Source organism: Macrotis lagotis, chromosome 6 (assembly GCF_037893015.1).
Source record: "Macrotis lagotis isolate mMagLag1 chromosome 6, bilby.v1.9.chrom.fasta, whole genome shotgun sequence".
NCBI lineage: Eukaryota > Metazoa > Chordata > Mammalia > Peramelemorphia > Peramelidae > Macrotis > Macrotis lagotis.
In genome coordinates this window covers 96,253,607-96,278,478 of record NC_133663.1, presented here as the reverse complement: position 1 = coordinate 96,278,478, position 24,872 = coordinate 96,253,607, and the positions used below count along the sequence as shown (strand labels likewise).

The 24,872-nt window shown below is 35.4% G+C and overlaps 1 protein-coding gene across 5 annotated transcripts in view; it reads right to left on the bottom strand.

The window, feature by feature from the left end:
* ELF1 (E74 like ETS transcription factor 1) overlaps positions 1–24,872 on the bottom strand; it is a 138,216-nt gene that overhangs the window by 79,939 nt on the left and 33,405 nt on the right. The window contains exon 1 of one of the 5 annotated variants that reach the window (XM_074191753.1): positions 13,284–15,777. The exons of 2 other annotated variants lie outside the window; for them this stretch is intronic. The gene's annotated coding sequence lies outside the window, so the exon portion shown is untranslated. Of the gene's footprint in view, positions 1–13,283; positions 15,778–24,872 lie in introns of those variants that run through there. 2 more of the 5 variants (XM_074191754.1, XM_074191760.1) reach the window with 2 other exon arrangements.

Genomic DNA, 24,872 nt, shown 5'->3' with positions numbered 1-24,872 from the left:
AGGCTATGTTTATAATGACTCTCTTTCAACTCAGTAGTTAACAAGGATTCCCAATTATCCATGATATATTTTTCCATTCTCACATGTTGAACCACCAACTACACTCAAATAAATTTCTCAAGATTTTACTCAAATTTAATCCCTATTTAAAATTTAAGCCACAAATTAAATGTCACCTTTCTTTCAGACTCTCCTTTTCCCATCTCTCAATAATCACATGGGTCCTAGGAATGGCTTCCAATTCCTGATGGTCTTTTATTTAAATGGTATTTTTTCCTTCATATATAAAATTCTGTCACTCTTCTCCATCCTCAGACAAATTTAATAAAAGCCCATTGTCCCTGAACACCTATTTACACCATAAATAGTAAGAATTAAGTGACCTGGAGCAGCTAGGTGGCGCAGTGGATAGAGCACCAGCCCTGGAGTCAGGAGTACCTGAATTCAAATCCAACCTCAGACACTTAATAATTACCTAGCTGTATGGCCCTGGGCAAGCCACTTAAACCCATTGCCTTGCAAAAAAAAAGAAAAAAAAAGAATTAAGTGACCTGAAATAGTTAACTTTTGTCATAAAAGATTAGCCTATTCAAATAAGTCTCAAAATGTAAATATAAATCAAATAGGAAAGGCTACATTAATTGAAATATCCTAATAATTCTCCCCCTAGTCACTTCTCCCTTTGATCCAGAGACCATTAATTCTCTTGATTACGGGGGTGGGTAAGGGGGTTGCAGAGTTTCCTGAGATGGTGACCCTCATGAAGCTACTATCTCTAATATTATTTATACACCTGTAAATAATGAGAAAAATATCTGAACAATTTTTTTGTAGGTTTTTGCAAGGCAATGGGGTTAAGTGGTCTGCCCAAGGCCACACAGCTAGGTAATTATTAAGTGTCTGAGTCTGGATTTGAACTCAGGTCCTCCTGACTCCAGGGCTGGTGCTCTTTCCACTGTGCCACCTAGCCGCCCCCAATCTGAACAACTATTAAAAAAAAATTATGGATCACGTGAATAATTAGTCAAATGTGAGCACAAAGCAGCATTTGGCTATTATGTTCCTGTAGAAGAATAGGGATCATGAGGTTATTTTCCCTATCATACTCAGTTAATCCACAGTCTAATAAAAAGGAATGCAAAGCAACTTTCTATTTATATAAGTTGGATCTTGCTATATTGATTAGTTTTGCTAAATCCCCCCCCTTTCTCTTTATGTCTTCTTTCTGATAAATAAGGAATACTCTTCTAACAGTTTTTAAGCCATGGTTTGGTGAAATCTAGGACCCCCTTTTTCAAGTCAAGTCAACCATTAAGGGCCCTAAGTGAAGTGCTTGACACCCCTTCTCAGGACACAGTTTATAAATGCATAAAACAAAATACATAAGATTACAAAGAAAATCAATTATATTGAAACAGTTATCAAAATATTTTAAAAGGCTATCCACCTCTGATATAAAGGCTGGCTCTTTTGGAAAGAGGAGAGTAAGGATATAGAACAAACTGTAGATAATGCAAAAAAAAGGTATCAATTAAAAAATTTTTTTTAAGAAACCAAAGTTCAACAAATCTCTCTCACAAAGTGGTAGCGAAATCACGAACAATTTGCTTCCTCCTTTCTCAACTTCCCTTTCTTCAGCTGCACATTCACTTCAGGTCTGAATTTCACTTTCTTTGAGAAATAGTAATTGAATAAATCAACATACAATTTCTTGATAAGCAAATGTCTGTGTTTGTGTGTGTGTGTGTGTGTGTGTGTGTGTGTGTGTGTGTAACTGTTTGATCCAACAATATTACTTTACTGATATCCTTAGCTGATTAGTCTACTTGCACATAGATAGAGGATAATAGAACCTTAACCTACACCTCATTAGCTTATTTCATACAGTACTACAGCAATAAATGTTTATTATTCAGTGATTAAGTGTTCTATATTCTACTAGTTCAAATAATCAAAGATTAGACTATCTAACTTGTTTTTCCCCAATTTAACTAATATTAAAAAAAAAAAACACCCTATGCAAAGAACTATACAATTCTTTGTTTCCACTTTGGCCTCTTACTTTTCCCTACAATTTATTTATATATATATATATAATTTGGTTTTTTTTAGCTTTCCTTTTAATAGCTAATAATGGTAATAATTTTCTTATATTTCTTCAGATTTTGTATAAAGTCACCCAATCAATTGCAACAGTCATTTTTCTTGGTCTGCAGTTTTTTTTAAACTATCTTTTAATATTGGCTATTCTGGTCCAGAAAACTTGTTTTTCAGTGCTCAAAACATAATCAATAGAAACCCCTAAGATCTGCTTTCACTTTATAGAAAACAAGACAAACAATGAATAAGGCAACCAACCAAATCTCTTTATCTTTCCAGATAAATTCTTAGAAATGCATAGATCAATACAAAACAAAGACAAAACTAATGGATATTGACAAGCAAAGCTAATAAGGAATTTCTGATTTTAATCTCATCATAGAAAGACTAAGAGGTCATGCATATGCCTGAATTTACTAGCAAAATAAAAAAAACCATAACATTACAGGAAATCTAACTCTCTTCTAAAAAGGAGATCAATATAAATGCACTTGCTGGCTTTCCAAAGGATTTACTCAAGATTCTCCAAAAGCAAGGAATAGATGGGGGGGGGGGAGAAGGGGGGAGAAAGAGGGAATAATAAAACAAAATCTCAGCAAAGAGACTTAACAGTATCCAAACATGAAGAATCTCACACTTGTACTTAAACACTAATCCAAACTGGAAAGGGCCTTGGAGATTGTGTAGGTTCAGTTTCCTTCACCAGACCAAATCTGAACAGAAAAGAAGTAAAGGGACTGGCCTAAAGTCACCCCATCTTCCCACCCGGAAAGGGTAGTAACAGAGGTGGGTCTAGAACCTAAAACTTCCTAAAGCTACTGTTATCTCCCTCCTCCAGAGAAGATGACACAAACTTCTATCCCCGATGCCCCACAATCTTCCTGCTGTGGAAGACATCAAAATAATAATTCCATTTTTACTGGGCTTCACAAGAATCTGATGGGGTATGTGGTGTAAATAGTATTAGTCTGATTTTTAAAGCTGAGAAAACAGACCTAGAGGGCAGGTAGAGGGTGGAATGGATAGAGCAGGAGGACCTGAGTTCAAATAAGACCTCGGACAATAATTGCCTTGTGTGTGACCTTGTGCAAGTCGCTTAGTTGCCTTAAATAAATAAAACATTTTTAAAAAGAAAGGAATAAACAGACCCAGAAGCAAATTGATTATCCATGTCCACAGAGCTAATCCATGTCTCTGGCACCCTTTTCTATTCACTCACTTTGCCACAATGAAGCTGCCTTTGCTCTCAAAGGGCTTATAATCTAATGAGAGATATATCAGTTCGCATTCAATAATCATATGCAACAGGCAAAATAAATATCACATTTCAAAATTATTTTGAATAGAGTATTATAAACTTTAAAATTGAAATGAGCTCTTTCTTGTTAAGGTAGTTATGAGGATAAAATAACAATATTTGAATTTGTTCAAATAATTGAAATTTACAAAGTGCACACGGCTCGCAGGCGTGCACACACAGAGAATATTTTGTAATCTTTCATAGTACCTAACAATAATAATGCCTTACAAACAAGTACTTGGTAAGTATTTAACAATTTGTTAAGTATTTACCAAAAAAAATGTAAAAAGAAACTCAGAATTAAGTCTAAACCAAATTTAGCATACATAATGAAAACACTCTTACCCAAAGAATAATCTTAAGAACACACTACAACACTCCTCTGCTTAGTGTCCGCTGAGAAGATTGAACTCTTGTAACTTCACCCCAAAACAAAAAATCCAGCTAAGTGCTACCCTCCCTTTTTTCTCCTTAACCTAGAGACTAGCTTTGAACACATGAGCATAATTGGACTCATTCAATTTGATCTTTCTAATATTGTCAATTACTCGAATATTAAAAAACAAAAACAGACAAACAACAACAACAAAAAATCACCACTGGTTTGGGTGTTTGCTCATATTTCGGGAGCTCGGCTTGAAATATGACTATTTCTTATTATGACTAACCTGAGCAACTGTGAACCAGTAACTCTAAATTGATGAGTGTCAGATTTCTAGACCTATGGGAACTTCAGTATTCCTAGTCTACGAGATCAAAATTCCCCAGAGATAATCTTGTTTTAAGGAGTGACAGGATCAAATTGGCTATGCTGCTATATTTAACCTTCATTTGCTGAAAGGTTACACTAGATACACTGGTATTTGTTAATGCCATGCAAATACAATGCCAACACCACATTTGCAAACAATAGACTGGAGGGACTCCAAGGAAGGGGGAAAAAAGAGATCATAAAGGAAATGTTTCCTAAAGTGAAAATGCTAGGAAAAGTAAATACTATTATGCATGAATTATATCTTCAACAGCATAACTGTATATTGGCCTCTAAAGAACTACTTTTTTTTCAAAATTGTGATTTTTTTTTGTGAAGGGGAAAGGAAAAATATTTGAGAATTTCTTTTTTAGTAATTCATCAAGCTACAAAGCATAGGTTTCTCCCTCATTGAAGCAAATATAACATTGTATGGTTCCCAAATCAATTACCAGGAAAAAAAAGTATAAAAGGCACACTTCTATCTGTTTTAAAACTATTATCACCCTAAGCTGATAACATAACTTGACCAAAAAATTAAATCTTAAGATCACTGTTTTCCAGGGAATGGAAAACTCTAGTTCCACTAGACCTGTAGGCTTAGTTAGGTTAGATCTGAATTTTTGGAAAGAAATCCAAATGAGATCACAGATACATCAAAGTACTCAAGATCAAGGCTTTTAAAGTATTTGTTGTGGTTTGGTCCTTTCAGACTCTCCATATGACCCTATTTGGGGATTTTCCTGGCAAAGATACTAGAATAGAATGACTTGTCATTTCCTTCTCCAGCTCATTTTATACATGAGGAAATGTAGGTAAATAGGGTCAAGGGACTTGTCCAGGGTTACATTAGTAATAAATATTTGAGTCCAGATTTGAACTTTGAACTAAGGACTTCCTGAATCCAAGCCCAGTACTCTATCCACTGGGCCACTAGCTGCCTTTTTTTTTTTAAGTTTTTGCAAGGCAATGGAGTTAAGTGGCTTGCCCAAGGCCACACAGCTAGGTAATTATTAAGTGTCTGAGGCTGGATTTGAACTCAAGTACTCCTGACTCCAGGGCCAGTTCTCTATCCACTGTACCACCTAGCCGACCCTAGCTACCCTTTTTTTATATATCATTCAAAAGTCAAGGGGAAGGTCGGAGAACAGGAAGACTGAAGACCAGGGTTTAATAAAAATGAAAAGACAACAAGTTACAATGAAAAAAGAATAGTGGACAAGATTCTGCTATGATGACAAAGCTAATCAATTAATGCCAAAATACTTCCTTTCTTCTTCAGCAAATGAAAGGCACGGTATCTCTAAAGATCCCACCAAATCAATTATTAAAAAAATTTTTTTTGCCATTAGGTCCTTAAACCTCTTGAAAAAGTAAATCACTATCTAGAAAAAGCAAGCATCCTTTCATGTTTCTTTTTTTTTTTAGGGTTTTGGTTTTTTTTGACAAGGTAAATGGGGTTAAGTTAAGGGGCTTGCCCAAGGCCACACAGCTAGGTTATTATTAAGTGTCTGAGTCTGAATTTGAACTCAGGTCCTCCTGACTCCAGGGCCTGTGCTCTTTCCACTGAGTCATCTAGCCACCCCCTTTTATGTTTCTTAAGTGAGATGTTAAGAAACTTTTAATGGGAAAACCCCCAAAAGCAACTATAAATTTGAATCACTCTAAATAAAAGACTTAGTTAAAACTTTTAATTCAGTCTAATTTGTAATACTGACTTCCTTCCTCAAATTAGGTTAAATCAATACACTTTAAGTCAATTCCTTTTTGATTACTAAAAGATCAAGCTGGAAATGTTACTCCTAGTACCCATGGATCAGAAACATAGAACCTAGAAGACATCTCAGAAGGAATTGACTAACCCCTGTGTTTTATGGATAAGGAAACTGAAGTTTAGGAAAATTGGCACATCCACAATCATATAAGCAGTGGCAAGTGAGATTTAAAATCAGGTTAGTGGACTACAGATATACAACTTTTTTTTGTTGGGGTTTTTTTTCTGGATTGCCTCCCAACACCTAGCAATCAAAGTAGTCAGAAATCATTTATTAACTGTCCACCATATGACCAGAGTAAATGAATGTCCTCCATGCCTAGCATGCGTTCATCAAACTCTGCCTTCTACTGTAGGTCTTTGGTTCGAAAGGTGACCTCCCCTTCCCCCACCTCATTTTGGGGTGCCTATTAGAAAGTTGTCTCTCCCATTAGAAAGGAAACTTCTAGGCATTGTTTTTAACATTTTCTCTGTATCCTCAACCCTTGGAAAAGTGCCAGGTTGGATGAAGTTCATTAAGCTTATGAATGGAGTTTGTTTGGTGAGTCATTTCCTTCATTAAACAGCTATCTATGCAGCTAGGTTACTGGGAGAAGAAGGCTTAGCTCTCAAGTAGCTTATAGTTCAATGAGGGGAAGGGCCAGAAATAATTTTAATTCAAGGTACAATAAGGAGACATTTAAGATGGGAAGAGATTGGGGGTTCAGGGGTCTGAGGTGTCAAGGAAAGAAGCACTCCCTCCTGTTAGATCTAGTGAAAGTATGGAGAGAGGGGCGGCTAGGTGTTGCAGTGGATAAAACACCTGCCTTGGAGTCAGGATTACCTGGGTTCAAATCCAGTTTCAGACACTTCATAATTACCTAGCTGTGTGGCCTCGGGCAAGCCACTTAACCCCATTTGCCTTGCAAAAGAAAAAAGAACACCTAAAAAAAAAAAAAGAAAGTATGGAGAAGAAAGAAGGTAGAATGCAAAAAGGCCAATTTGGTTAAGATGAAGACCCCAGGAAGTTTAGGCATGCTAGAGGCATCATCAGCACCCTAACTAATCAGCTTCTTTCTCTAACAGACCAAGCCTTCCTATTATTCCTGGAACAGTTTTTAAAAAAGCACCTTTGGACATTCCACTACTGCCTACTTAATTAACTATCATTTCTTACTTTATGATTTAAGAATGATCTGTAGTGTTCACTGTAGTGTAGAAATTTTAATTTAAAATAGATGTTATTCATAGATGTTTCCCCTCCAAAAAAATTTTTTTAAACAAAACTAAAGAAAAATCAAACAAGTTATTCCCAAAGAGCTGAAAATTGCTATATTTTTTAGCAGTAAACATATATCATAATATGTAATATCTAACCACAAATATACAGTTATACCCAATCATATAATAGGGAAGATCAGAATTAAAGTTGCATAAATTCCACATAAATAGGAACCTCTAAAACTTATATTAAACCGAGTGATAAAGAAAAGGAGAAACAAGAAAATAACACCACAATCAAGCCAAATCCTATGCAATTTTAATGATTGATCTTGGCCTTAAGAAATAAGAAAACAAATTTCCCTTCTTTTCTTGAAAAAGCAAGGAAACAGAGAGACAGAACATTGCATACACTGTCAGACCTAGTCACAATATCATTTGACTTTACTTGATTGTTTTTATTTGCTACAAGGAAGATTTCTTGGGCAAAGGATTTATTGGAAACTAAGAGACATCAATAAAACCCCCTTTTTAAAAGAAGAAATGTTTTTTCTTAAAATGTAGGGATCTAGGACAGAGGCAGCTAGAGAGCAAAGTAGCTAGAGTGCCAGACCTGATGGCAGTTAGACCTGAGTTCAAATCCATTCTTAGGCTCTGTGTAGTCATTTAACTCTTTGCCTCAGTTTCCTAAATTATAAATGTTGATAATAGTGCCTACCCTTCCCAGAATTGCTTTGAGGATCAAATGAAATAAGTTGTAAAGCACTTAGTATGGAGTTCCACATATATATTATATATATATATCATTATGTTTCCTTCCCCATCCCTATCTTCCCATTCACTTAGACCTGTTCCCATTAACAGATGGAAATCTCATCTCATCTCATCTCCCCCCTTCGTTGGAATTATTACAATCAAAAGGACATAGGAAAATAGTTATTATCCAACAAGGATTATAAGTCCTAATGAAATCTTTAATCAATTCAACAATTAATTAGACCCAGGTCTACTTTGTATCACTGAAATTGTTAGGCTTATACAGATTAAAAAGTAAACATGCCGGATCTTTGTATTATGTGAAGAACAGAAATAAAGATAGGAGTGTCAACAATATGAAGGCTCCATTGGTCAGACTGGAAAAGAATAGAGGAAAAACTATCACAAGGGGAATCAGGAGTTCTGGTATCAGCTCTCTACTAATCAGCTTGCTGTGCTGGCCTTGGTCAAGTTATTTCACTCCTCTGAGTCTCAATGTCTTCCTATTAGAAATGAGGGAAGTGAACTAGATAATCTTCAAGGCCTGTTCCAGTTCTAAAATTCAAGAAGTCTAATGCTAGTAAAAAAATGTAAAAAGATTTAAAAAAATAAGTAAATGAGTCAATAGAATGTACTTTGAATATACAACTATTATGTCAGAGCATGTGTCAGTGATAAAATGGGTCCAGGGTACTTTGTACAGGAAAATTTCTTTACTGGTCAGCACAGAAGGTGAATAACAAGTAAACTAGCTAAAACTTATCAGATAGGTCTTCCAAGACAAACAAAATGAAAGAGAACACAGAAATCCATCAACAGCAAGTCCAGCAAATTCTCATAATTTCCAAAAGATGATATCCAGGAATCATGACCTCAATTCAGAATCTCTTCTCCTTTTCCCCTCCATTAACAACACAAAGCAGCATAGGCTTCATGAGGTTTTGTTGTGGGCAAATGACTAGGAATTTTATTGATCAAAAATTCATTATTGATTTAGTAGTCAAGACCCCGAAATAGATCTGTAACAGAATTTCTATTTACTGATATTTTTTATATCCATGGTAAAGGTAGAGATTACTCTTGTAATGGAAGCCCCCCATCAACTCCATTTGACTTGGATAATTGAAGAGCAGGATTGGGTCAGAGATATAGTACCAATCTCCAAATTAGCCACAGTTCCTTAGACAGTCAGGGACTGACTAATACAATAAGTATAACTGATAGAAACAATTTATACTGGCTTTCTAGCAATGCAGTTTATTGGCTTTCTTCCCATTTCCATTAAGTAAAGTGTTCAGCATGGCTGTAGGAAAAAAATAGAACCAGTGAGGCATGCCAGATACCCCTAAGTATAAGAGCCATAGACTAGCATAAAAGCTATACAGATCATATCAGCTGGCCAAAGAAACTTGCCCTCTCATTCACACAACAACAACAACAACAACAAAAAATACAGCAAAAAAAGTTGTGTATTGCTCTACCCAGCAGCCTCCCACTGAAATCAGGGCCACCCCTAGTTGTCCTAAGCCATATCTGGCCATTGGTCCAGATGGCTCCAGAGGAGTAAGTGAAGCTAATGACTTTGCACAGTCCCTCTCAATGAAATCCAACTCATTTTCATGTCATCACATCAGCTCCTGCAGTTGAGGAGGGTTTCCCCTGCCTCTAAAGAATGCCTTAGGACAAAATGGGGATTGTGTAGTCTAACAAAATCAATAGACCTAAAAGGGAATGTTTTTTAGCTAAATGGCACAGTAAACAGAGGTGCCCAGCTTCCCTAAAGTCAAGGAAGACCAGAATTCAAATGTGACCTCAGACATTTACTATCTATGTAACCCAGGGCAAGTAACTATTTACCTTAGTTTCCTTATCTGTAAAATGAGTTGGAGAAGGAAACTGTACACCACTCCAGTATCATTGGCAAGGAAACCCCAAAAGGGGTCATGAAGGCACAATTGAAACAACCAAGCAACCAAAAAAGGAGAAAAAGGGGATGACTATGAAACAAATATGAGCAAAAGAAGAAAAAGAACACTGAGCAGAAACCAGTAAGTAGGGAGGACAAAAAGAAAGAGAAAAAGCCACAGAAGTCAGTCACCAGAGGGAAACGCCATGAGGAGGAGTCTGTTGTCACTAATAAGAATGGATCTGGAATGAGCAAGATCTAGATTCAATCCCTCTGGGTGACTATGGGCCCCTAACTAACCAACCTCACTGTTTCCTCATCTATAAAGTGACAGTAAAAAGCTTTCAGGTCACCTTCCAGCACTAAATCTATTATTCCAGCATGCTAAATCACTTAATCTCTCTGAGATTCCACTACCTGATATCTACAATATAAGGACTGGACTATGGCATCAAGGGTTCTTAATCTAAAGTCTATGACATTGTTTTGATCACTGTATTTCAACAAATTGCTTTTCTTTGTAATATGTATTTTACTTTACGAAACTGAAAAAATATTCAGAAGGATTTGTTTAAGTTTCACCAGACTTTGAAAAGGGCCAAGACACAAAAAAGGTCTTTTCAACCTTTTTTTCAGTTCCAAAAGTCTCTCCATGTCATAATATAAAGAGGACCTGCTCTGGGGTCTGGGGGCCCTACTTTTAATCCTACCTTTAAAATTTTGGGCAAGTTTCACAGCGTTTCTAGGTCTCAGTTTTCTCCTTAAAATGAGGAGGTTGGACTAGATGGCTTGGGTCTCTTGCTATTTTGCTAGATCAATGATCCTAGGACTGTTCCAGTTAAACCCTGGTCAGCCGGGCAGGCAAAAGGCTTCACGATGTTATCTCTTATTGGCCTTTGAAATGCTAAACTAATTCATTCCTTTTCATTGACTCTTTATCCTTTATTTTCAGAGACTTGGTTTACCAAGGTGTGGAGATTCTCTGGGCTAGAATAAAAAAAGTTAAACTGCAAGGGACAGTACACAATCAATACCCAAGAATTCAATTTTTTTAGTTCTGAAAACAATAGTCATTGTGGTCTAGCAGATAATTAGCTGGCTGCAGTCAAGCAATCAAACTAATATTCTGTAAGCTTTAACTCCTTCAAGGATCTTACATTCTAAAGGAAGAGACAGCATACACATTAATAGATAACACATAAGATTCAGAGTATTTGGGAGGTAATTCAGAGGGGAAGGCACTCACAACTGAGGGGGCCACAGGAGACCTTCGTGCAGAAGGTAGAATCTGAGCTGAGGCTTGAAGAGGGATTCTAATAAGCTGAGATGAGTTCAGTAAATATTCCAAATATGGGGCATAGCCAGTGAAGGCAAAAACTGAGATGCAACTATAGAGCACACCGCATTCAGAAAGAGGAGGGGTAAGGAAGTCAGTATTGCTGGGCATAGGTAAGCCTGGAAAGGTGAGAAAGGATAGACCTTTGAAAACAAAACAAAGGAGTTTGTACCCTTCAGAAAGAGAGAAGCTTAGTCCCAGGAGAGGTTTGGAGGACAAGAAGTTCATTTTAGATATGTTGCCTTTGAGATGCATAGGGATACTCACTTTTCAATGTCTAATAGGCAGCTGATGATGCAGGATTGAGATTACAGCAAGTGATACAGATCTGAACTTCGTTTGCATAAAGATATAAACTGAATTAACCAGATAATGAAATCCACCACTAAGATAATAGAGAAAAGAGGGCCCAAGATAATGTGCTGAAGACACCCATATTTTGTGGGCATGAAGTGGATGAAGTTCCAGCAAAGGAACCTGAAAAGTTATCAGAGGTAGGAGAAAAACCCAAGGGAGAAGAGGATCACCAAATTCCAAAAAGGAAAGACTCAAAGAGTGTCAAATAGGGGTTAAGAAAGATAAGGTTTGGGAAAAGTACATTAGACTTGGAAATTAAGATATTGACCTGATTTCTATATTTCTATATAACATGTCATATATTAACATCTAATATATAAGAGATTTTGTGTTTGTATGTAATTAAGTTTTCTCCTTACCCCCTCCTCAAAAAAAGTCAATGTCATCTATTTTTTCCTTGTGTGTAACCTTTCACTAACTTTTTTTTTCCCTATAGGTTGGTTGCCCTCAAGATTAAGAGGAGTTCCCCCCACCTAAGCACCACAGGAAAGAATGAGAGAAGAAAGTATTTGCTTACTCAATGGCTGACTATGCTGATAGGCATAAAAAATGAGAAGGAACAAGTTGCTACTCACAGCTCTCCAGGCAAAAAGCACATGTATGACTCTCTTGTAAAAACATCACAATAGCAAGGCCTAACATTCCTTTCAAAAGAGTAAAGAACAATAATTGCATGCATCAGACAGGTTTTCAGCACTCAGAAAATTAATTTAAGTCCCAAAGAAGTAGTTAAATACTGTGACAATCAAATTTGACTTTCTTATTACTAATAATTTTTTATTCAAGTTTTAGAATAATTATATTAATCTAGCTTTCTCAGGACATCTTTTCAATGAAATTTATTTTTAAATGTCAATAAAGATTTCTCAAGAGCTAATAAAAAGGGAGTCTCTACAATCTATAATTACTTGTTTCCCTCTTTTCAGGAGTGAAAACTGACAAATTTTAATAATAGTTTCTACATAGGTAAAAGGCTAACATATTTGACTCTTCTTCTCTGTGAAAAACTATAATCTCAAATTAAGAATTAAAGAAATTACAGAATTTGGTATCTCAAACACTATCAACCCAGAATAAAGCCGATTATAATAACAACATATTTCTAACAATGAATAACCTAATTTTAACCTTTCTTTTCCCCCTAAAGAAATGTCCCTCAAAAATGTCTTCACTTCATCTGTCAGACCGGACATGAAAATGCTACCACATTTCTCAGAACATAATACTTGAAAATTAAAAAATTAAATTTAAAAAGGGAAGAAGAATGGTTGGTATGAATACATAACCAAAAAAACTCAAGTGTAGCTAACTTGGAAGTATAGTTAAGTCAGCCTTAGTAGAGACAGATTGATCAGTTGTCTCTATACTCTATACCTGTGCAAAAATTTATCTATTATGAATTACATAAAAACACTTTAAAGATCCACTTGATCTAAGGAAAACAAATTTACTATGAAACTTGACTTAAGAGTACTTTGCCTTTTCAAGAAAAATAAGCTCCCAAATATCAACTCTACTATTAAATGAATCGTTCTTTTTCTCCATTACAATTGACCACTATTGATTTCCAAGAAATAAACCAGGAAAGCCCAGACCCCACCAGAAACAGTATTCTTTGTTTTTTTTTCCCCAGATAGTGAAGTACAATCAAGCATGTGACTAACTGGATAGATTACCAGAGAGAGAAGGGGATGGGGGGTGGGGGGATCCCACTCAGCCATGTTCCTCCACAGGTAAAGCCTTTGCTGGTGCAGAATCCTAGAGAGGCAACAGCCTCCAAAGGTAAAGCCCAAACACAGTTACCTTAAATAGGTTTCATCCCTCTTGGTTTGCTCCCAGGGGCTCCAAGATAAAAGAAATGCAGCAGTTTGGTGCTGTTAAAATGGCTCCTGTAGATTGGGGAAGTGGTGCCTGAGCCTCGGCTTATGAGTCACACATGAAACTCAGTGTTTCTAAGGGAGGCACGCCCATGTTGCTGTGGGCCCAATTACTGTGCTAGGTCAAACATGCAAATCTGCAGGTAAAAGATGGGGGAGGGGAGTCGGGACGGGAGATAGGGGCTGGGAACAAGAACTACTCTTCAAAAATAAAAGTAGCTAAACACAAAACAAAAATAGTCTAACTCACTAAAAACTAGAACATAAATGAATCTAAGTGAAAATGAATTAGGGTTTGAATTTTTTTTTCAGACTTTAGTGTTTTGTTTCCCTTATTCTTCATACACAATACAACATAAATATTAAAGCTGACAAAGTACAATAAGAGGGGGGGAAATCTTTTCCTTCTAATATAATCAACCAGTAAAACCACCCTGGCTACTGATTAACTCTTATATGAAAAAGGTATATTGTCATTTGCTAAACTATCCAGATTGCATAGTATTATCAGATGCAGATTTTAAAAGCAGGCGTACAAAGTTCAGTGGGAGGAAAAAAATGATTCTGATTCTATTTTAAATGTACCATTACATTTCTAGTGGAATGGTAATTTTGATTAAATTAAAGTTACATTCAGCCAACTTATCATTAGCATATAAACTCACTTCTAAAAAAATGAGTAATTCCAGAATATGTCTAGTGAAGCTTTTTCCCTCCCTTTCTTCCAAGACCCTTAAGAGAGTTTTCTAGAAAGTTGCAGTCTTGGTAAATATATAAATTTACCTAAGCCTCTGTTCCTTCTTTGCAAAATGAAAAGAGGCTAAGACTACAGTCCAGTCATAAGATGAAAGATCAAACAATCCTATGAACTTTCCTTCGTAAAACATTCCTCCAGATTCCTCCTTTGCACCCATTACCATTCTATCTTAAATCTGTAAATAAACCTATAAATCTATAAAGCCAGTGTTTACATACCATATCCTTTCCAATAGACTGAGTGACAAATATGCTGGTTTACCATTTTCGGTCCTTCATCCAGTCACTGTCTTACACCTGATGGGTACATTTAATGAATGGTGGAGCTAAAAGATACCGAGACAGAGATCTCCAATGTCACCAAGTCCAACCCCCTTTTTTCCAGATGAAGACGCTGAGCTACCCACCAGTGAAATGAGTAAGTGTTCTATTTTTTTCTTAAACACTGTTTTGGCTGAGATATCTACTGGGCTTTTACTTATTATAACTCAGTATCAGTAAAGAAATAAGCCAGAAGAAACAAAGTCTGTTTCAAATGAAAAGGAAAAAACAAATTTGTTACTTTCTTTTGAACAATTCTTACTTTGGTCTCATTTCAAACTTGGAAAGCTTGAGAAGTAGCTAGCCTTGAGTAAGGTAGAGAAGGTCTAGTCTCTGTCTGAGATAGAAAAACTGCAGTCTTAAGTCACACTTCCCACAAATAACCAGACAAGTTATTAAACTTTTCAGTGTCCCAAAGCAATTCTCTACAACTATAAACTGAAGAGCAGTTGCAGGTTTGCATTTGGAAATAACCAATGCAAATGAAACCAAAGGTTCTAATCAAACAAAAAATGCAAGGTTGACCTAGAAATCAATTTTCTGGCAAGTATCCACAATTCAGGGTATAATTGCCTAATATCTTCAAAATGTTTTTTAAAAAAAAAGTCTCTGAGCAACCAAAATAAATACTAGTTCCTGAACAGAAATTCTAGTCCATACAGTATAATAATGATTCCTCCAATACTCAATATAGTCATTCTTAGTAGGAAGAATCCTAAAAAAAGTGTGATTATCTAGTTCCCAGGTCACCAGCAACTAATTAGGAAGAAACAAGAAATAAGAACTAATGTTAAGAGTTAACAGTAGCAGTAATTAGTCAGGAAAATCGTAAGGCAACAAAAAAGCACAATAGTACAAGACCATGCATGTAGGGTCAAACAGTTCCAACATTTCAGTAACCCAGAAGCATTCCTAATAATAAAACAGCAACTCTCACTTTTTTTAAAAAACATTTAATTTCTATTTTATTTTTTCCTCAGTTACATGTAAACAAAAACTCTCACCTTTCTATAAGATTTTTAATAAAAACAGCAACTCTCACCATTTTTTACATTTAATTTCAATTTTAGTTTTTTCCTCAATGACATGTAAACAAAAAAAACCCCTCAACTTTCTACACAATTTTAAGGGTTTAAATGGGATTTTCCTCATAAGCACCCTATGGGTAATTAATACAAATTTGGAGAAAAAGAATGCTGATATATGAAGCACAAAGTCATACAAGTAATGTACTATAACTGGATTTATATTAAAGTCAAATTCAATAATTGATTCAGTCATGATATTTCCATGAAAATGGTTAAAAATATTTAAGTTCTAGTGCTTAAAAGGAAAAAACCTTCAGGCATTCAAAAGAAACTTCACTGTTCAAAAATGAGTTCTTTTAATTAGAAATTAATATTTTAACAATCCATAGGAATGAAATAAGGTGACTTAGGGACTTAAAAGCTCATTTGTAAAAAAAGATATAAATCATTTGTCTGATACAGAACATACATAAAAATTAAAATATAAAATACTTTCAGTTCTACATGGTTTGTTCAAACCTGCATATAGAACAATGATAACCAATGCTGAGTGTTCTAAAAAGAAAAGATTCTGTTATGTTCATCACCCCCTACTTACTTAAGGCAGTAAAATTGATTAATACATTTTAGAAAGATTTTTATCATACACATTTTGTTGCTATATTACAACAGAATACCTAAGAAGGGACTCCAGGAAAAAAGGCAGTGGGTCAAATGTCTGCTAATAAAGTCAACAAAAAAAAATTATAAAAACGCTGACAGCTTTAAAGTCTGATATTGCTAAGCAAAGGTGGGAAACTACAATGTCCACCAGACCAAGGTGGCAGATGACCTCTTGCTTGCTTGCTTACTTGCTTGCTTCCTTCCTTCCTTCCTTTTATTTCTTAAAGACATGGACAACTTAAGGAAATCAGAGGTAGAACTTCAACACTGAAATAATTTGTAAACTAAAAAAAAGTTTCTTTTCAGTGTGTTTTACACATGTAGATCGCTCTATCATTAGGATCCTCTTTAAATAGAATTTGCTTTGAATTTTATTTGCTTAATGTATATTGAAAGAATAATAACCCATCACTTTCTAAGCAAGGTCAGAGTTCAAAGGAATAAAGACCAAATCTAACTAGGTAACATTAGCAATGGGATCTAAGGTTCTTTTCCGGTTCTATTTCTAAGTGATAAGGCAAAATAAATAGATAAAAGCAGAGGTTCTTAAACTGGGGCCCTTTTTTTGGTGAACTGTTAAAATATCTTTTAATCATAACTTTAATTACATTTCATTTCTTTAATTAAAAAAACTCTATTCTCTCTTCCATTCAGAACAATCCCTCACCCCAAAATTGAGAACTGCTGTGATTGTTTGACCTTCATTTTTGAAGAGGACCATGACATCAGAGAGGTGAAGCCATGGGGGGGGGGGGGGGGGGCTGTGCAAAGTCACCAGCCTCACCTGGAGCCATCTGAGACCAGTGACTAGATGATGACTGGAGATGGCCCTGGATGCAGTGGGAGACCCTGGCCTTTTAAAACTAAGTTTTAACGTTTGACTGAGGCAATGCCCATTCAGTGTTTAAGGCTAGGAAAGAGAAGAATGAGGCAAAAGTCAAGAATAACCACTTTTGCTTAGTTTGGAAAAAAAAAATTTTTTTAAATTAAACTGGGATGGCAAGACCCTCAGAGTATCTCAGTGATTAAGGCAGGTAAATAAGAATGAAGCAAACAATAGCCTCTTAATTGAAAACAAAAGAAAAACAAACCTCCATGATAAACAAGTAAAATGTCAAGCAAAATTTGTTCAAAAAAGTCTCATTCTATACTCTAAGATCTTCCCTTCTCTATGAGGTTAGTTGGAATTGTGATTGGTCCTTACATCGGATCAAAGTCCCTAATTCTTTCAAAGTTATATATCTTTATCATACTATTGTCATGAATTGCTCTCCTGGTTTTCATCCAGTTAATGTCACAATAGTTCATAAGGCTTCCCACATTTCGCTGAAACCAAAGCCATCCTCATTTCTTGTAACACATTCAGGTTCCATCATCTTTATATACCATAAATTATTTAGTCATTTCAGAATGTATAAGATTTCCATTCTTTGTCACCTCAAAAAGAGCTAAACATATTTTTGTACAACCTTAGAGTTTGTTTTGCTTAGAACTAAGTCCTCCTTAATCTTCTCTTCCTAGATCTAATTCCTTTATTTCTTCTCTTCATATTTAAGTAAAATCTATTACTATACCCAACTATGGGTATAAATTCTTCTCTCCATAGACCAGTTCATATGAGAGTTCAACCTACTCCCTCTCCTGATTATGTTTACAGAGTATAATTTTCCCTAACTTTCCTTTCCTTTGATTCTCCTTCCAACAGCGTACTTTTTAAAAATTTTATTTATTTAAAGCAATGAGGTTAAAATGTATCCAAGGTCAGACAGATAGGCAATTATTAAGAGTCTGAAGTAATATTGAACTCAGGTCCTCCTGACTCCAGGGCCAGGGTTCTACTCACTGCACCACCTAGCTGTCCCTCAATGGTATACTTACCACTCTTCCTCTTTCCATTCTGAAATTCATCAAGACCAAAAAAATAAAAATAAAAAATAAAACCCAACAAAAAGAAAGAAAATGCCTATTCCCAGACATGTCTAATTAGACTCCTTCTAAGACTCCTAATGATGATAGAGTTCACGGGAAACACATACACCATCTTCCCATATACCTATTAAAATGTAAACAATTTATCCTTGTTTAGTCCTTTTTTGTGTTTCTTTTAACTCTAGTTTTTCAACTGCAAATATTCTCCCCAGTTCTGGTCTTTTTATCAAGAATATTTGAAAGTCCTCTATTTAATTAAAAATCCATTTATCCCCCAACTTTGTATTATATTATACTATACTCACTTTTGCCAGATATGTTATTCTTCACTATAAATTTATATCATTAACTTCTGGAATATTGTATTCCAAGTTCTCTGCTCTAATGAAGTGGTGGTTGCTAGATCCTAGATGATCCTCACTATGGCTAGTCAACACTTGAAATTTGGGGGGAAGCTGGGTAGTGCAGTGGTAGTGCACTGGGCTGGATTCAAATTCAACCTCAGATACTTGCAATTTTTTTTATTTGACACAGAAACTCTATATTTTGGCAATGATGTTTCTGAGAGTTTTTATTTGGTGATTTCTTTCAGACGGTGGTGAATTTTATTTCTATTTTGTTCTCTGGTTCTAAAAACAATCTGTGCTGTTTTAAGAGTTCCTGAAATAAAGACATCAAGGCTTCTTTCACTTTTGTTTGTGGTTTTCAGATAGTCCAGTGATTATTAATTTTTTCTCTTTGATCTGATTTCCAAGTTAGCTGTTTTTGCTATGAGACCCCTAACATTTTATTCTATTTTTTTTTGCCTTTTGATTTTGATATTTTTTGTCTCATGGAATCATTACCTTCTATTTACTCCATACTTATTTTCAAGGGCTTTTATTGTTTAGACAAAGTTTTGCACCTATTGTGCCAAGTTGTTAATTCTCTTTCCAATTCTTTTTCATTTTTTTCCCCTCTAGAACTCTCATTTCATTATAATAACATCTTCAAACTTGTTTTCCTAATTCTTGTTGCATTCTCTTCTAGGAATTCTAGTTGAATTTAAACTTAAGCTGGGTTTGTGTCTTGAGCCTCCTTGTCAAGAAGATAGCTTTTTATCGTGAGATCTTTTTGGTTATTGTCTCCATCCTTCATCTAAAATTCAAACTACATGTTAGTGGTCCTGACTCCAGAAGAAAGCTCAGGGACAATCTTATTGCTGCTTTCTTGGAATAATGAGGATTCTACTCTTCCAGGCTCTCCCTCAGGAACAGCTAGGGCTGAGGTCCACTAAAAGTTCCTGGGGTTCCCCAAGTGCTTGATCCAGGACAATCTGAGCTCTCTCTGCCAATCCCCAGCCTGTCTATGGTCTGAACAGGAGATGTTGTGGCAAGCTCGGACATTCCTCAGGAAGTTTCAGTGATCTGAGAGCTAGAGCTGAGCCCCAAATGTGCTCTTCCAACAGCTTTATAACCAGGAACACCATGCTTGATGTAGATCCCCTTCAGAGTCTGTCCATCTAGGACCCAGAATTGAGTAGAGAGAGAGAGACAAAGTTGGCCCTTCCTCAGATGTCTCTGGACCTCCTCTGGCCCTGCTACCCAGTCAGAAGCACTCCAGACCAGATCTCATTCCAGGGTCCACAGAATCTGTCTCCCTCTGACAACCTGGCCTGGAAAAATTTCTCACTCTTGCCTGTTCCCATCAGAATGTATTTTCTAGTTTTGTTTTTGAGGAATTAAGGGAGGAGACAGACAAGGAGCTCAAAAAACTTCATTGTGCTACTTGGCCATCTTGGCCAATATAATTGATCAATCAATATAATTGATTTCTTTAGTAATTCTAAGTATTCGTGGGTTTCACTTGCCCTGCCAAAGCGGTACACACACACACACACACACACACACACACACACACACACACACGAAAAAGAACCACTAAGATAAAGGAACTTCTTGAAGTTGGGGGTTGAGAAAAAACACACACACAAAAAGCCAGTATTGGGTAACAACAACAGGGAGCACATTAGAGTTTGTCATATCACATCAGAAGCCCTGGCTGTAAATTCTGGTTCACTTGATGACCTTGGACAAGTCATTTAAACCTCTCCGAGCCTCAATATCTAAATCTGTCAAGGGGGGGGCAGCACTGAAATTAATGATCTATAAGTTCCCTTCACTTCTAAATCTATCTTTTCCTTACATTCTATTCCTTTAACAGAGAAGAAGATGATGTGACTATAAAGTCCTAAGCGGGAGGGGAGAGGAAGGAAACTAGGTGGTGTGGGCAGGGAGAATAGCACAACAGCCCTGGAATTGGGGAGACCCTGGAGTCAAATGAAGGCTCAGACAATTACTAGTTCAGTGATCCTGGGCAAATCACTTAACACCTATGGTCTCAAAAAATTAAACAACAACAACAATAATAAAATCCACTGTTTGTATGAAATTCAAATCCTGTTTTAAGAATCCTTTTTTTTTTTTTTTAGGGGTAGTTGGGTGGTACAGTGGATAGAGCACCAGCCCTGGAATCAGGGCTACCTCAGTTCAAATCGGGCCTCAGACACTTAGAATTGCCTGACTGTGTGGCTTTGGACAAACCACTTAACCCTATCGCCTTGCAAAAAAAAAAACTCTAAAAAAAAAAAGAAAAAAGAATCCTTTTTTTTAAAATGTACTTTTGAATTTTACAGTTTTCCCCCTAATCTCACTCCCCCCCATAGAATGCAGTCTGACAGTCTTTACATTGTTTCTGAGCTATACATTAATCTAAATTGAATGTGTTGAGAGAAATCATAAGGATTCTTTTTTAAAAAAAAAAGGACTGAATTATTTTATTATTATTATTATTATTATTATTATTATTCAGAATGTGGGAATTCAAGTTAGAACTCTATTCTACTATTTGGACTCCAGTTTTCCCTTTATTATGAGTCAGATCATCTCTTAAAGTCCTATCAGGTCTTAAGACCTTCTCTATGGTCACATAGGTGAAATCAAGCTATCTTCAACCCCAGAGCCAGAAATAAAAATGTAATATGATCTAACATGGAAATTGAATGAATAATTAAATAATCTGCCTCTCTTTAGTTTAATTTCCTCATTTTAAAAATTAATTTTCTTAGAATATAAAAAATATTTAATGCAAGTCTAAAAATATTTATCTCTAACCATCAGATACTGCTGTCCTTTAAAAACAATTTAAAAGCCTTAGTAATTAACCAATAGTATCCTTTAAGATAGTACTAAAATGAAAAAATTTATTTAAATTACAGCCTACTGGGCTAACTAGTTCTGACATCACATTTAATTGACTTTTATGTACACAATAATATTTTGTTCTGAGAGAATTTAGAAATATTGTTCATAACATCTATAAATAAACTATACCATACATTCTGAACAAGGAATGATTCTTTGGACTAATGGTGGCTCTTTTGGGTTCCAAATCATGTGATATTAAGTCACCTAAAATAGCCTCTAGTTGCATAAAGGATTTTTTTTGTCTGTTTTTTTTTAAAGAGGACTATAATAATCCTGTGATCTTTCCAAAAACCAGAAACTATTTTCCTTCCTCTAACCACTTGTTAGAATAGAGACCAATAAACCAACATGTATAACTACAGATAAACTATATGTAGAGAATACTTTTCATCTAAACTTGGATAGTTTCAACAGGATATCCAAACTGGAATCTAAGCAGAACTGTGCTGGTAAATGTTTAATAACAGGCTTGTCTTCTTCCCCCTCCTCCAAAAAAAACCCAAAGAAACCTACAGAACACACTTTCAAGTTTAATCTGAATTATTAATAAATCTCTAGATAATAGGACAATAAATCCAGCCCTAATTTGTAGTGTTTGCTAATTTCCATGGTGCGAATGCTCACTGAAAATTTAACAGTTGCTCCCAGCACACTCTTTAGGTCTCTCTTGAATCTCTTAATAAAACCAAGAACCATCAGCTGGCCCTACTGGGAGGCAAAGTAATTATTGATGATTCAAGAGAAAGCCAGTAATATGACAGCAATTTTTTAAGATTAATGAACCTCTGCAAAGAATCTAAATATTACAAGTTTTAAGCCTGGAAGGCAATATCAGTCTTCAACTTTTTAAAGTTTGACCTTTAAAGTGTAGTTCTCCATATAACCAAGATCCTTTCAGTCAACAAGATGTAATCCTACAATGGAAAGACAAGTAGAAGTTAGGAAACCTTGACTGTAGTCCTAACTCTTCCATTACTTCACCTTAGATAAGTATTTCCCAAAATACATGGGATCAAAATACACTTAACAAACTCAAAAAATGCTGGTTTAGGATTTTGAAATAGACCCAAGATCAAGAGTAAAAACAAAATTTGGAGAAAAATATAGTAAATTACTAATTTTTACACAAATTATATTTTGATACAAACACTACCTAAAATATTCAGTATTCCTTCATACTGAATATTTTGGAAGAAAAAAATTAATATCTAAAAATTTTCACAGGACTTCTCTTTCAATTACATTTACTCTGCAGGATAAAATTTAAATGTAATATAAGTGTAAAGTTATTATTATCCTAATCGTTGATACTAAGAAAATCTGTGTAGGCCACTCACAATCCCTCCATGTTTTAGTTTGTCATATGTCAGAACAGGACAATAAAACTATTTCCCAACTACAATCACAAGGATGACTATAGAGAATAAGTATGATGATGTATGTAATACTGCTTTGAAAGGGCACTATAAATATAGAAATATGCTGAGCATGTTTGTAAGTGTATGATCTATATTGAGACTACTTATCTTGGAGAAGGAAAGGAAGAAGGGAGAAAAATTTGGAACTCAAAATCTTACAAAAATCTTTACATGTAATTAGAAAAAAATACTATAAAAAAACGAAGGGTACTATACAAATGAAATATTGATGAATTAACTAAATTTTGAGCCTAATTCCATGTGGTTCTACTAGATTGGCAGGAACAGGAAAGATTTGTTTAGTTGAAGAATCTCTGAACCAAAAACATAAATCAAAACACACAGACACATATTCCCTCCCCCCAGACACACACACACACACACACACCCCTTGAGACAAGGTCTTTCAAGATGCCTGCTATTCATTTGGGGTTTTCAAATGTTTCACTGTGAAGGTTTAGTAAAATTTTGCTGGTCATAACAGCCACTAAATGTTTCCAGGACTATACTACAGTATTACAGTCCTGTAATATGGAAAGGACTGATTTTTTTGGAAAAGCAAAACAACTAGTGGAAGGTTCAAGATACCAGAATCCTCTAAAAATTGTGCTTGGACTACAAGTTGAATCTAGAGCCATAAATCTTTTTTAAAAAGGGGGTAGGGGGGAAGAAGAGGAGGAAGAAGACAAAAACAGAGAGCGAACTGTATAGAAAGAAGAATCCTGAGAGGTTTCTGAGCTGCCATAGGAAGAGAAGTGGAGTAGACTGATGTTCAAGGGTGGAGACTATATAACAACAGATATCCATGGCTAATAAAGAATGCACTTTGGCTGAGGAAAATGCAGACAGTGGCAAAAGATTTTCTCTGTGTGTGAGCTCTGCCAGTCCAGAGTCAGGGCCCATTGTATTTGACCTGAAGGAGTTACAGAGGATCATGCTATATGCTGGAAAATCAAAGAGAGAAATGACATTATCATCTCTTTTATCCAACTGCAGTAGCCTTTTTCCTACCACCATATAAGATTTAGTTGAAAATTGTTTTCCTGATCCAATATTTACAGAAATGTTGGACCCTAGACCCATTGGTATCTAAGAGAGTTAGGAATGCCTTTGATACTTGATTATTTCTCTTTTTCACTCTATTATTTCTGCTTTATTGTTTACACTGGTTTATATCTTAAATATTTTGCTGTTGTACTTATAAAGCTTGTATAGCTCTAAATAATGCTAAGCAGAATGTAAAATGATTGTCCCCAAAACTACACACTAGGCAATAAATCTGGGAAAAGTAGGAAGAGTTTTCTGAACCAAAATTCAGAGGGTGACTCCATGGGACTCTGTTATAGTGACAAATTCATTAAACTAAATTACTCTTAACTAGGGATGGAAACTAGCTTAGACAATTATTAATCAAATGGCATAGAAGCTATTTCAGAAAATACACACTGACAAAAACAATTGTTGGGTCCATTAGTTTTGCTCAACTGGTTTGCTTTGTTAAAAGAAACTAGAAATGTGATAGCCAAAATTAACTATAAATAAAAAGAAAAAAAGAAGAAAGTTATTCAATTCATCATTATTCATCTCTCACTAGAGTAATTTGGTGGACTTGAGTTCAACTTCAAATAGCTACTTACCATGTGACCCTGGCCAACTCATATCTCCCTTCTCAGTTTACCTCCTAGGGCCATTATTAAAATGGTTTGCAAAACATCACATCCTAAAAAATGCAATTTTTATTATCATTATTAACTCTAAAACATTCTACTATAAGCACTGATCACATAAGTTAGAATTTCTGAGAATTCCACAACAAACAATACACAAAGACCAAAAAATAGGAATACAAAAAATGGTAAAGAAAAATATTATCCATGAACTGATGTTGAACAAAATGAGCAGAACCAGAAGAACATTATACACCCTAACAGTAACATGGGGATGATGATCAACCTTAATGGACTTGCTCATTTCATCAGTGCAACAACCAGGGACAATTTTGGGGTATCTGTATTTAAAAAATACCCTTTGTATCCAGAGAAAGAATTGTGGAGTTTGAACAAAGACCAAAGACTATTACCTTTAATTTAAAAAATAAAAACCATTATCTTATTTGTAATCTTGCTATCTCTTATATTTTTTTCTTCTTAAGGAT